Source organism: Pleurodeles waltl, chromosome 6 (genome assembly GCF_031143425.1).
Source record: "Pleurodeles waltl isolate 20211129_DDA chromosome 6, aPleWal1.hap1.20221129, whole genome shotgun sequence".
In the NCBI taxonomy this organism is placed as follows: Eukaryota; Metazoa; Chordata; class Amphibia; order Caudata; family Salamandridae; genus Pleurodeles; species Pleurodeles waltl.
In genome coordinates this window covers 1252570167-1252584623 of record NC_090445.1, presented here as the reverse complement: position 1 = coordinate 1252584623, position 14457 = coordinate 1252570167, and the positions used below count along the sequence as shown (strand labels likewise).

General features: G+C 43.6%; 1 long non-coding RNA gene across 1 annotated transcript in view; it reads right to left on the bottom strand.

The window, feature by feature from the left end:
- Positions 1 to 814: 814 nt before the first annotated feature.
- LOC138300787 (uncharacterized) overlaps positions 815 to 14457 on the bottom strand; it is a 99621-nt gene continuing 85978 nt past the window's right edge. Inside the window, exon 2 of the long non-coding RNA XR_011205005.1 lies at positions 815 to 1876. This is a non-coding gene — a long non-coding RNA (uncharacterized lncRNA). The remainder of the gene's footprint in view (positions 1877 to 14457) is intronic.

Genomic DNA, 14457 nt, shown 5'->3' with positions numbered 1-14457 from the left:
TAATAGATACAACAGGTGGGGTTTCCCAAACTGCAGTCTCATGCTGGTTACATTAAATTTCCAAATACAGCACAGGAATTGCAGCTAATCAAGTACCATTTTTTTTCAGATCGCTCAAATCCCTCATGTCATGGGGTGCAATGATGGGACTCGTTCACATATGACCACCAGGTGAGAATGAATTGATTTTTAGAAATCGTAAAAATACTCATTCATTAAACATTCAAGTGCTTTGCAATTTCTCCAATATAATTACTGATATAGTGCCCAGATCCACAGGAAATACACAATTCCTTCATCTTAAGACATAGTGAAATTTACTGATGCCTTCTTAGAGTAGGCGTTGGCGAAGGATATTTACTTGTTAAGTGTTTATATATTTGCCTAAGATATATTGTAGATATCACTACATTCATTTATATTTTGGATTTTATCTCCTTATCTAAACCTCGCTTCAGCAAGTGAACGTCGCTAAAATGCCGCAAGTAAATCGTCTAGAAACATCACAGTTAGGACTTTTAGACTTCTAAAGAGTCACTTTCAATGTCTTTACAAGAGAAGTGGGACACTCAAATACAGACCCGAAGCCAGTTGCAAAATGATGGCAACATTTGCTTTACTGCACAACATTGCCTCATCAAGAGGTCTACCCGTCATCCTCTCCGATCCAGAATCGGATGATAACGAATTGCCAATACCACCACATCAATCTCCAGATGGATCAAGGGCAGGAGAGGGCAGAGAATTACTAAGATTAAGATAAATTCTTTTTCAAGTAAACAACACATTTAAAGGTAAATAAAAATGACAGCCATGTAATTCAACTTTTGTTTAATTAACTTTCCTTCAGGTAATTTTTAAAGTTGTAAATCACACAACAGTAACTGCACATAATGGGAAAAAGCAGATATGTCAATTTTGACAATACAAATGTTAAAGGAATGCAAAGAATATAAACATAAATTGAAACTACATTTTTCTAATGCTTCTTCTTGCCTCGCACCTCACTTGCCTTTTCTGTGTGCTCATTAATTAGAATTTGTGAAACATCTGTAGCTGCACTTTGCCTGCGAGTGCGGCTCTGGCTCGCTGCTTCTGGGGCTGAAATGCAACTGAGGCCTGGCAACTCCTCACTTTCCTCTCCCTCTGATTCACTAGTTGGTTAGTTGTTTAATGTTTGGATGCTCTCCAATGCACTGGTGATGTGTACTAGCCAACATGCTATGTCACTGTAGTAACCTAGCTCCACCTATATGTCCACTGTGCACCTTGTTAATATTGCTGTGGCATGTGTAAGTTGGCTAACAGACTTAGTGAAACTACCATGTCTGGATAGATGTTGGTCGTGTCTGTGAGTGATGTTATCTTTCTGCATTATGGTGCATAAGTGGGTTATATAATCTGTGAGTTGTCTGAATTTCTCAGAAACATCTTTTTGACGCTCCTCAACATTGTTGTTTACAATTTGACAAATGTTTTTATTCATGGGCACTATCTGTGTATTTATTGGTTTTATGTTTTGACATTGTGGATGCTGCACAGATATTAACATGTCTAAACCACCAAAAAGAGTAGTATTGGCAACGTCATCTGATGCTCCATGAACATCTAAATCTCGCTTTTGGCATTCACTGCCTCTATGTTGAAGAAGAGGCTGATGCCTTGAATGCCTGTGGACTGGAATGACTTGTAGGCCTCGCTGATGTTTGGTTGTTGCTTTCTTCACGAAAATCAGGCAGTGGAGATACAGCTGCTCTGCGTCTGGGTGGCACAGGTGTTTTGGGTGTTGGTGTTGTAGCGCCATCATCCTCCATATGTGATGGAGTGTTTCGAGTTTTCTCATGCTCAGTTTCCTCAACTGTTGCTAATGCTACATCTGTAAAATATATGAGAAGTATTTTAGTTTAATGAATATTTAAGAATTTTTTATTTAGTTACATTTTTAATTGTTACATTAGGCAGTTCTTTTCTCCATGTCTTAGTTAGTACTTTCATTTTTTTCTGTGTAAAATTAATCATACAAAAAAACTCAACATAATTGTGAGAAAGTAGCCTCTTTCTAGCCTTGTTACCCCCACTTTGGGCCTGTTTGTGAGTGTATGTCAGGGTGTTTTCACTGTCTCACTGGTATCCTGCTTGCCAGGTCCCAGTGCTCATAGTGAAAACCCTATGTTTTCAGTATGTTTGTTATGTGTCACTGGGACCCTGCTAGTCGGGACCCCAGTGCTCATAGGTTTGTGGCCTATATGTATGTGTTCCCTGTGTGGTGCCTAACTGTCTCACTGAGGCTCTGCTAACCAGAACCTCAGTGGTTATGCTCTCTCATTTCTTTCCAAATTGTCACCAACAGGCTAGTGACCAATTTTACCAATTTACATTGGCTTACTGGAACACCCTTATAATTCCCTAGTATATGGTACTGAGGTACCCAGGGTATTGGGGTTCCAGGAGATCCCTATCGGCTGCAGCATTTCTTTTGCCACCCATAGGGAGCTCTGACAATTCTTACACAGGCCTGCCACTGCAGCCTGAGTGAAATAACGTCCACGTTATTTCACAGCCATTTTACACTGCACTTAAGTAACTTATAAGTCACCTATATGTCTAACCTTTACCTGGTAAAGGTTAGGTGCAAAGTTACTTAGTGTGAGGGCACCCTGGCACTAGCCAAGGTGCCCCCACATTGTTCAGGGCCAATTCCCCGGACTTTGTGAGTGCGGGGACACCATTACACGCGTGCACTACATATAGGTCACTACCTATATGTAGCTTCACAATGGTAACTCCGAATATGGCCATGTAACATGTCTATGATCATGGAATTGCCCCCTCTATGCCATCCTGGCATAGTTGGCACAATCCCATGATCCCAGTGGTCTGTAGCACAGACCCTGGTACTGCCAAACTGCCCTTCCTGGGGTTTCACTGCAGCTGCTGCTGCTGCCAACCCCTCAGACAGGCATCTGCCCTCCTGGGGTCCAGCCAGGCCTGGCCCAGGATAGCAGAACAAAGAACTTCCTCTGAGAGAGGGTGTTACACCCTCTCCCTTTGGAAAATGGTGTGAAGGCAGGGGAGGAGTAGCCTCCCCCAGCCTCTGGAAATGCTTTCTTGGGCACAGATGTGCCCAATTCTGCATAAGCCAGTCTACACCGGTTCAGGGGACCCCTTAGCCCTGCTCTGGCGCGAAACTGGACAAAGGAAAGGGGAGTGACCACTCCCCTGACCTGCACCTCCCCTGGGAGGTGTCCAGAGCTCCTCCAGTGTGCTCCAGACCTCTGCCATCTTGGAAACAGAGGTGCTGCTGGCACACTGGACTGCTCTGAGTGGCCAGTGCCACCAGGTGACGTCAGAGACTCCTTGTGATAGGCTCCTTCAGGTGTTGCTAGCCTATCCTCTCTCCTAAGTAGCCAAACCCTCTTTTCTGGCTATTTAGGGTCTCTGTCTCTGGGGAAACTTGAGATAACGAATGCAAGAGCTCATCCGAGTTCCTCTGCATCTCTCTCTTCACCTTCTGCCAAGGAATCGACTGCTGACCGCGCTGGAAGCCTGCAAACCTGCAACATAGTAGCAAAGACGACTACTGCAACTCTGTAACGCTGATCCTGCCGCCTTCTCGACTGTTTTCCTGGTGGTGCATGCTGTGGGGGTAGTCTGCCTCCTCTCTGCACTAGAAGCTCCGAAGTAATCTCCCATGGGTCGACGGAATCTTCCCCCTGCAACCGCAGGCACCAAAAAGCTGCATTACCGGTCCCTTGGGTCTCCTCTCAGCACGACGAGCGAGGTCCCTCGAATCCAGCAACTCTGTCCAAGTGGCCCCCACAGTCCAGTGACTCTTCAGTCCAAGTTTGGTGGAGGTAAGTCCTTGTCTCACCTCGCTAAACTGCATTGCTGGGAACCACGACTTTTGCAGCTACTCCGGCCTCCGTGCACTTCCGGCAGAAATCCTTTGTGCACAGTCCAGTCTGGGTCCACGGCACTCTATCCTGCATTGCACGACCTCCTAAGTTGTTCTCCGGCGACGTGGGACTTCTTTGTGCGACTTCGGGTGAGCACCGTTTCACGCATCCTCGTAGTGCCTGTTTCTGGCACTTCTCCGATTGCTACCTGCTGCTAAGAGGGCTCCTTGTCTTGCTCGACGTCCCATCTACCTCCTGGTCCAATTTGCGACCTCCTGGTCCCTCCTGGGCCACAGCAGCGTCCAAAAACGCTAACCGCACGATTTGCAGCTAGCAAGGCTTGTTGGCGTTCTTTCGGCGGGAAAACACTTCTGCACGACTCTACAAGGCGAGAGGGATCCGTCCTCCAAAGGGGAAGTCTCTAGCCCTTTGCGTTCCTGCAGAAACCGCAGCTTCTTCTGTCCAGTAGAAGCTTCTTTGCACCCGCAGCTGGCATTTCCTGGGCATCTGCCCATCTCCGACTTGCTTGTGACTTTTGGACTCGGTCCCCTTGTTCCACAGGTACCCCAGATTGGAAATCCAGCGTTGTTGCATTGTTGGTTTGTGTCTTTCCTGCATTATTCCTCTAACACAACTTCTTTATCCTTAGGGGAACTTTAGTGCACTTTGCACTCACTTTTCAGGGTCTTGGGGAGGGTTATTTTTCTAACTCTCACTATTTTCTAATAGTCCCAGCGACCCTCTACAAGGTCACATAGGTTTGGGGTCCATTCGTGGTTCACATTCCACTTTTGGAGTATATGGTTTGTGTTGCCCCTATCCCTATGTTTCCCCATTGCATCCTATTGTAACTATACATTGTTTGCACTGTTTTCTAAGACTATACTGCATATTTTTGCTATTGTGTATATATATCTTGTGTATATTTCCTATCCTCTCACTGAGGGTACACTCTAAGATACTTTGGCATATTGTCATAAAACTAAAGTACCTTTATTTTTAGTATAACTGTGTATTGTGTTTTCTTATGATATTGTGCAAGTGACACTTGTGGTACTGTAGTAGCTTCACACGTCTCCTAGTTCAGCCTAAGCTGCTCTGCTAAGCTACCATTATCTATCAGCCTAAGCTGCTAGACGCCCTATACACTAATAAGGGATAACTGGGCCTGGTGCAAGGTGCAAGGTGCAAGTACCCCTTGGTACTCACTACAAGCCAGTCCAGCCTCCTACAATAATATTTAGAATAGGACCTACCGCTCCCATGGAAAGAGTTGTTCAAGTGCGGCATTTACTTTAAAAGTGATTCAAAAGGTAAAAGTACATAACTAACACAGAAAAAAGGATTTTATGTGATGACGCAGAAAAAGAAGGGCTAACAAAATATTCATATATCATGTAACCAAAATCGTATAAGGTAGTGTGATTTTAGCAAAGAAAATAATATACGTGGGAAATTGTGCCCACGGAGTAGTTCGCCATTATTATAAATGAGCTTAATTAATCATGAAGAATTGAAAATGTAGTAATCCGTCATAATTGCAAAAGTATTCTTTGATTTTCTTGTTGAAACTGTTTTATGCTTAGCTTAAATTTAGCAGAGGCTTTGGCCTAGTCGCCTGGTCTCAAATTTAACTGCGTGGTTTTCACTTGTATTAACAAAGACATTATTTTACTTTAAGGCTGTATTTTTGCAGTAGAGGTGACTAATACATTAATCTCCAAGGTTTCGTGCTAGGCCGGTTTCATCACTTTGATGCAAGGTCAGCTCCTGCAGGTGCACACAATAAAGGCACTAAGATAAAATTAATTGGCAAACTTTGTTGCAACTTGTGTTCCAAGGCTCCAAGGACAATTTATACATAAATGAGTACTAGGAGAAAGACACTATTCATTGGTCAAATTGAAGCCACCCTATGTACCCTCCAATGGAAGACCCTGAAGGATTTGGAATGTTTCTTACTTAAACCTACTGGACAAAGAGAAGTCAGCCATTTTCCTTGATGCCATTTTGAAGCAAGATTCAAGAAGCCATTTTGGAACAAGCCTTTGACACCTTTCTCTGTCGCAGAGAAAGAGACTTTAAAGAATTCTCACCCTAGAGACTTTAACTTTAATTTGCCCCGTCTTGCCCATGCAGTAACTTTTGCCCCATTCTCCTTGCTGCCGCAAGAAAACTTGCCCTTAACTTTGCCCCTTTGAAATCTGCCCCATGCTGATCGAACCGGTGCCTGAAGGACGAAGACTTTCTTGAATGCTGATTGTATTTGGTAATTATGAAAGGATAATTGTATTATGCATTATGTTTTCCTTCTTAGGTACCAACTGCTATTATGATAGGGCCCAAGCTAGAAGTTTTCTAAATTTGTGTTGACTAAATTCGTTATGCATGAAGCCCCACATGCCAATGCTAATTAGAGGTTAGTTGAGGTATTCACTTGATGCACCATGTTAAATTGAAACCTTGTTATGCTGACCGATGTATGCAAATAGTCAAATTCAGTTACTCATATTAGTGATTTGTATTGCTATAACCGAGTGCATTATAATTCAGATTTTGCGTAGATTGCGTTTCTTCCATTGTTATGGACAGCTATTAATGTTCATATACATATATCATTTGATTTTGAGACTCATATATATTGTGTTAGCTTTGTTAATAGGGAAATAAACTCATTAACTTTTAATAAACTGGTGTGGTTGTTCATGACTGAAAAGTCATGTTGCGTCAAAATACCAACTGTTGTTGATTCCTAATGTGTTATTTTGATCTAGTAATTGAGTATTGGGTATTGACTACAATGGTTATTGATTTGATTGATCCGACTATTCTAGGATGAGGAGAGCCCAACTCGGTTAAAAGGTTCACCGACCTCCAGCGTGTCCAAGTATGAGTAATTTATAAGGACTGGACGCGCTATCAGTAGATGGTAGCAGAGATTGATGGTTTCGCCCTTTGTGACCCCATCCGAACAATAGACGGAGTCAAGTTAGAATTTTCTTTGATAAAACAAGTTGGAGAGATGATGATGCCCTAAATCCCCAATGACTTTCCCGGAATCTCGGAGCTTGCGAATGGAGGAAATGGAGGTGTGAGAATGTTTCCGGCGTTTCTAGTGATGGTATGAGAGAAGTTAGGGTTTTGCGCTTGCACAGCTTATCGCCGCAGATTAATTGAGAAGTTTGTGAGGATTTTAGGGGGTTACGAACTCCAATTAAAAGATTTTAGAGGAGTGTTACTCCAAAGTGTGAGAGTAGGGAAGTCGTCGAACTTCACATGTGTGTAGTGCTTTGTGCAGGAAAAATTGTCCACATGGTTGTTGATGTTGAGATGGGCCCTGCGAGGTCAAGAGACTCCGGAGTATGTTGAAAAGTGTATGAGACACTTGATTGATGTTGTAATCTGTTCGGTTTAATAGGTTGATCGGGCGTGGTCAATGAGTCAGTATGAATATTGAGGAATGAAGGAAAATTTTAGACTTTGAGATTTGACGAATTCTAAGGTGCACCAGAATAGTTCATTGATCAGTTGAGAGTAAGGTTTGCGGGTCAAATTTTGCTTGCGAAAGCGGGAAACCGAGAAAGATGGAATAACTTCTGAGGCTAGTGAAAAATCCCTAAGGTTTCTGAAGCGATTGTATTACCCTTCCTGTAATAAACCGACAGATTTGTTTTCTTCTTTTTGGTTAGTGCTGGCGATATATTGCAGAAATTAGTTTTGAGTGAAGCTGAATGGAGGACAAGCCGCTGTACTTTGTCAGCCGCAGTGTGTGAGTGTGACGTCACTAGGAGCCGCGTTGGGATAGTTTGGTTGGCGAGAAGGGTCGCGCACGGATTGGACGCAATCCGTGAAGTGCAATTGGTGGGGAAAGGCAAGTGAAGAGTATTCCGGGAATTAAAGTCACTTATTGATTACATATATTAGAAAAATAAAAGACGGAAAGATGAAATTTTTCAAAGCATTTAAGAGTGCCTTGAGGGGAGATGTATATATTAAAGCAAATGTAGGAGAAGAAACACCGCCTGAGGGTACACCAGCTTACATCGTGATTGAAGAAAAGGGTGTCGCACCATGTCTATGGCTAAAGCAATGGTGTAAATTAACAGAAAAGCATGGAAGTGCAGCGTTCCCTATCCATAGGTCGTTTAATCTAAGAGTTTTGGAGAATCTAAGATTCGCACTATACGACATGAAAGTACCTCCAAGACCAGCACAATTTGAAGCATTAGCAATTTGGGAGCTAATGGCTATAAAACCAACAACAAAAGAAATTTGAGACAAGAGTGAGAAAAGTAGAAAAGACACTTGCGGATGCTAGATGGGATAGCACACAAAAGGTTTGGAGATCAGACGTATTGCAGGGAATTACATTGTTTCCAGCAATTACTGACGAAGCAGAGACGGAAGGAAGGAAAGCTACCTATAAAACAAACAGGAGTCAGTCCAGAGATAGAGAAAACAACAGAAATTCGAAAAGGTCAGACGAGTCAGACGATGAGGAGTTCATTATGCAATTGCTAAACGATCGCCCGCCACCATATGTGGAAAGCGAAAAAGGCTCAAGCACTAGTACTCCCCCTCCAGAACCAATACAAGGTAATGTGACACCGACTTTGAGAATATCACAGAGGCAGAGCAGTTCCGATATGCCTTTTACACCACAAATACTACAAGTTCAGAGAATATATCCTGACGTGCATAAATTGAAACCTGTCGATAATTATCAGCCGCAGGTTCAAAGGCGCTGCTGTGATGAGCATAATCTGGGAATGACTTCTGATTTAATGGCGCAGGGAGGACAAAATTATCAAAGACCGACATTGATTCAAGCCGAATCAACACAAATTTTGATGCCTCAAAAGCAGGTACAAGAAGTGCTGAGGTACACTCGAGTAACAGAGAGCCAGTTAGGTATGCCAGCAATGATCTCTGTAGGTCCGCCAGTGCCATTGTATATACAGGCAAACCCAAATGTATGCGACCAAGGGGTAATGACACAAAATGAGACAGGGAGAAGATGCATAGGAAATACTCCAGAAACGACTCCGGTAGGAACACTGCCAAATAGATCTGGGTCTTGGTTGGAATTTAGTCCAATTCCAGCTTGTGCTCCGTCAACTGTGGGAAGGTCAAATCCACCACTAATAGTACCGCTAACTTCAAAAACTGAAACGTTACAGCAACCATCAGTAGCAGTTGATGTAAGTGCTACATTGATGGGACTGAACGCGCAACAGTTAACACAGTGGTTGAACAGCCTAAACTCCCCACGGAGTACACCCAGCGGGAAGGGAGAAGAGTATTTGAATAAAATAAGATTGGGCATGGAAGCAGATGAACTAGTAGAAGGAACGAGGGGTCAGAACAGGTTAGAATCATACACAGAAGAAGAGCTGAGATACATGTGCCCTAGGATTACAAGAGAAGTAAGCAGCATACATAAGAAGTTACAAGAAATTGCAGACAGAAACGAGATCGATATAGGTAAGACTAAACACTTGAGCAGAAGTTACAGGCTAGACTTTGAGATAAAAGACTTTGAACACATGAGATCTGCAGGGATGAAAACACACCTTAAGGAGATACTGCAGAGCGCGCAGGTCTGGAGATGTTTAGACAAGTGGGAAAGTAGATGGGTTAAGAAAAAGGACAAAAAGAAAGAAAGTACCCCAGATCGGAATGAAAAAGCACAACAGAATGACGACCTGATAACCATGTTGCCAATGAGAGAAACAGCAGGGGGGAAAACATGTACATGTACCGTGGCACAGGTGCGATATTCAATCCTTTACGGATGATTTCCCTAAATTAAGAGAGAAACCGATCGAGTGGTATCAACAAACAGATAGATTTGTGAAACTCGCAAAATGTCTTTGGGAAGACCTGGACACATTATTCGAAATTGTGGTTCCGCCAGATTTGTGGGAAGATTGTAAAAGGGCTGTAGTTTGACAAACAAGTGAACCAGAAAGAGATAGGGACACTGGTGCACCATCACCTACTGTAATGAGTTTATACCATAAGGTGATTGAGCACTTAAAAACAAAGGTTGCGTCGAAAAATGTGGATTGGCAGAGGATTGACAGAACAGCACAAGAAGTTAAAGAGTCAATACATGCGTACTATGAGAGATTGTTGAAAGCGTTTAAAAATTACAGTGGTACGGAAACGATTGAGGCAAAGGACATGCTCCCTTTTGTGTTCAGATTTGTGGAAGGGTTGAGACCCGAAATTAGCCAGATGATTAAAATGCATTTGATTTGTTGGCAGTCAAAATCGATCGATGAAGTGTTGAACTATGCAAAATACTGCAGTGATGAGACTGAGACGAAACAGAAAAAGTTGAAAGAAAAAGTGATGGTGATGCAGATTAGAGCAGCTCAGACAGGTTTGCAAGGTTTCCAACAACAGTTGCCGCAGCAGCAACAGCGGGGAAATGCTATGTTCCAGCCACAGATGAGAGGCAGAGGCCGAGGAGGTTTTGTGAATAATGGTCCTGATTTAAATACTGTTATGATTCCAAATGGTATACAGGCAATGAAGAAGGTGATGCCATGTCACACGTGCGGGTATCGTCGGGCATTAGAAACGGGAGTGTCAGCAAAACAATGATGTCAATGCATTTCAGAATATGAGAGGACCGAAATTGAGAGGTCCAAATCCAAATTTTAAAAATAATGTAAATCAGATGCAGGGTTTACAACCCGTGCAAATGCCCCGTGCACAAATGGCACAGTTGCAGCCAATGCAACAGCAGTTTCCTATGGTACCTAACCAGCAAATGCAAATACCCTTAGCACCAATGAATCAGCAACAAGTAATGCTTCCTCAACAGGTCACGGGTCAAGGAATGAATCAAAATGACAGTACACAAATTCCCGTTACACAGTGAGAATGGAATAAACGATGTATGGGAGAGTGAAAGTTCAGATGAGGAGGGAAATTGTATGCTTGCAGCATCCTTGGAACTTGATCAAAAGGGTCCGAATGTGGAAGGAAGAGTTATGGGTCACAGTGTTTCGTTCTTGGTTGACACCGGAGCTACACGCTCTACAGTTAGAAGCATCGAAGTACCAAATTTGCCACTTTCAGGGAGGACAGTTCAAGTAGTGGGAGTAGCAAATAGGTACCTGACAAACCCAATCACAGATCCAGTGCAAGTCAGAATTGGTAACTATCAAGGGTCACATAAATTTGTGGTGTGTGACTCAAGCTCGATATCACTATTAGGGAGACATTTATTGTGCAAATTGGGATGCTCGATTATGTGTTCAAATGATGGAATTAAAATTCAGACAAACAGTGATGAGGAAGAAGAGGACAGTTTAGGAGGGGACGAAGTGGAAACTGTCGATGAAGAGTATCCCCTGATTACTCTTTATCCAATGCTCACGGAAGCAGATATTCCTGCTGAGTTACAGGAAACAGTTGAAAAGGAAGTGTGGGATATGACAGGGAAAGAAGTAGGATTGGTCAAAGGAATAGAACCAGTGAAAGTGACCGTAAAACCCAATGTAAATTTTCCCCAGACACCACAATACCACATGTCGCAAGACACCCTCATGAAAGTTGCCCAACTCATTGATGAGTTTGTGAAACAGGGAGTACTGAAAGAAGTGCTAAGCAGTCCATGTAATTCACCAATCATGGGATTAATAAAACCGAGTGGAAAGGTCCGGATTGTTCAGGATTTGAGGAAAATAAATGACATAATAGTCACATGTTGTCCCGTAGTACCAAATCCAGCTGTGATAATGTTTCAAATTCCCTGTGATGCTGATTGGTTCTCAGTCATCGATTTGTCACAAGCATTCTTTTCTGTGCCTCTTCATGAGGACAGCCAATTTCTCTTTTGTTTTAAATTCTTGGACAGAGTCTACAGTTGGTGTCGAATTCCTCAAGGGTTTTTGGAGTCACCATCAATTTTCAATCAGATTCTAAAGAAAGATTTGGAATCATTGAAATTACCATTTGAATCAACAAAGGTACAGTATATTGACGATTTGCTAATCGCATCCAAGACAGAAAATGACTGTATGGTGGACACCATTGCCCTGTTGAACCATTTGGGAAGGAATGGACACAAAGTGTCCCCTTCAAAATTACAGTTCTGGCAGAAGAAAGTGAAATATTTGGGTCACCAAATAGAGAAAGGGTGAAGAAGAATTATGAAAGAGAGAATAACAAGCGTACTTCAAATGAGTCCACCGAAGACCAGAAGAGAGGTGAGAAAGTTTTTGGGAATGGTGAGCTACTGTCACCAATGGATTCCCAATTTCTCAACTCTAGCTAAACCTTTACTGAAACTGACCCAGAAAGATGCGCTGGATGAAATAGTGCTGAAAAGAGATGAAATGGATGCTTTTATTGAATTAAAGGAATTCATGTGCAGAGCTCCAGCTTTAGGTATGCCTGATTACACAAAGCCTTTTACATTGTTTTGTCATGAACGTGATGCATGTTCCTTGTCTGTCTTGACTCAAGCCCATGGTGGCGTAAACAGACCAGTAGCATATTTTTCAGCTATTTTGGATCCGGTCGCAGCAGCCTTACCAGGGTGCTTGCGTGCCATAGCAGCAGTTGGTATCAGCCTAAATCAAAGTGAAGGAATAGTGATGGGACACCCTTTAACAGTCATGGTCCGTCACTCAGTCGAGATACTTTTGACACGTTCCCGAACACAGCACATGACCGGTGCTAGGCTTACAAGTTACGAGACAATAATTCTGGGTTCACCTAATGTGCAGCTGAAAAGGTGCACTACGTTGAATCCAGCAACCTTGTTTCCCAGTGAAAATGTCGAAATTGAGAACGCTGAAGACATCGAGCACGACTGTCTTCAGGTTACTGAATGTTGTACAAAACCAAGACCTGATATCAAAGACACCCGATTGGAAGAAAACGATCAAGTTATTTTTGTTGATGGTTCATGTTTAAGAGATGCACTAGGAATATTGAAAACAGTATATGCTGTATGTACAATAACAGATGTTCTGGAAGCGTCTTGGCTTCAAGGAGCTTACTCTGCACAAGTAGCGGAACTGGTAGCACTTACTAGAGCTTGCCAACTTTCCGCATTAATGAAAGTCACTATTTACACTGACAGTCAGTATGGATTTGGAATAGTGCATGACTTTGGACAGTTGTGGTCACAAAGAGGCTTCATGACCGCTTCACGATCACCAGTGAAAAATGGTGAAAGAATAAGAGAATTCTTACATGCTATCCAGTTGCCAGGAGAAGTGGCAGTGGTAAAATGCAGTGCACACTCAAAATCACAAGACTTAGGGGGTCATTCCGACCCTGGCGGTCCATGGCCGCCATGGCGGAGGGCGGCGGAAGCACCGCCAACAGGCTGGCGGTGCTTCCTGGGCTATTCTGACCGCAGCGGTAAAGCCGCGGTCAGAAAAGGGGAACCAGCGGTTTCCCGCCGGTTTTCCCCTGGCCCAGGGAATCCGCCATGGCGGCGCTGCTTGCAGCACCGCCATGGGGATTCCGACCCCCTTCCCGCCAGCCTGTTTCTGGCGGTGTCCACCGCCAGAACCAGGATGGCGGGAACGGGTGCCGTGGGGCCCCCTAACAGGGCCCCACAAAGATTTTCACTGTCTGCTTTGCAGACAGTGAAAATCGCGACGGGTGCCACTGCACCCGTCGCACCCCTGCAACTCCGCCGGCTCCATTCGGAGTCGGCTTCCTCGTTCCAGGGGCTTTCCCGCTGGGCCGGCGGACGGCCTTTTGGCGGTCACCCGCCGGCCCAGCGGGAAAGTTGGAATGACCGCCGCGGTCTTTTGACCGCGGTGCGGTCATTCGGCGGTAACCGCGTGGCGGGCGGCGACCGCCGCGGTCATAATGACCGCCTTAGTTTCTTTGGGAAATGGGTATGCAGATCAAGTCGCAAGGTTTTGCGCATTGAACTGTATATTGCTCAGAGACGAATGGAACTTGATAAATGAGCCAGAACTTGAACCAAGTGAAGCCTGTGCTCTAAAAGTTGTAGATACAATCAAAAAATTGAAATTCCTACAGAATAATGTCAGTAAAGATGAGAAACTCTCATGGAGCAAATTACAATGCGTAAAGAAACCAGATGATTTGTGGGTTTCAAGTGAAGGGAGATTGGTTCTGCCAGCCAGTCTTTTGACACAGTTAGCCAGATTGTATCATGGACAAGCCCACCTTGGAAGGGATGCCATGATTAGATTATTTAAAATCGATTGGTTTAATCCCAAATTCCGTCAAGTTGCTGAAACAGTTTGCCATCGTTGCGTCATTTGTCAACAAATGAACGCGGGGAAGGGAACAGTAGTAAATTTGAGCCACATTGGAAAAGCAGGTGGTCCATTCAGCAGGATGCAAATGGACTTTATTGAGATGCCTGTGCATGGAGGCTTGAAATATGTGTTGGTGATTGTGTGCATTTTTAGTCACTGGATTGAAGCATACCCCACACTTAGAAATGACAGCCTTACAGTTGCAAAACTACTCTTGAGAGAACTAATACCACGTTTCGGATTCCCAATCTCCTTAGAATCAGATAGGGGAAGTCACTTCAATAACGAAG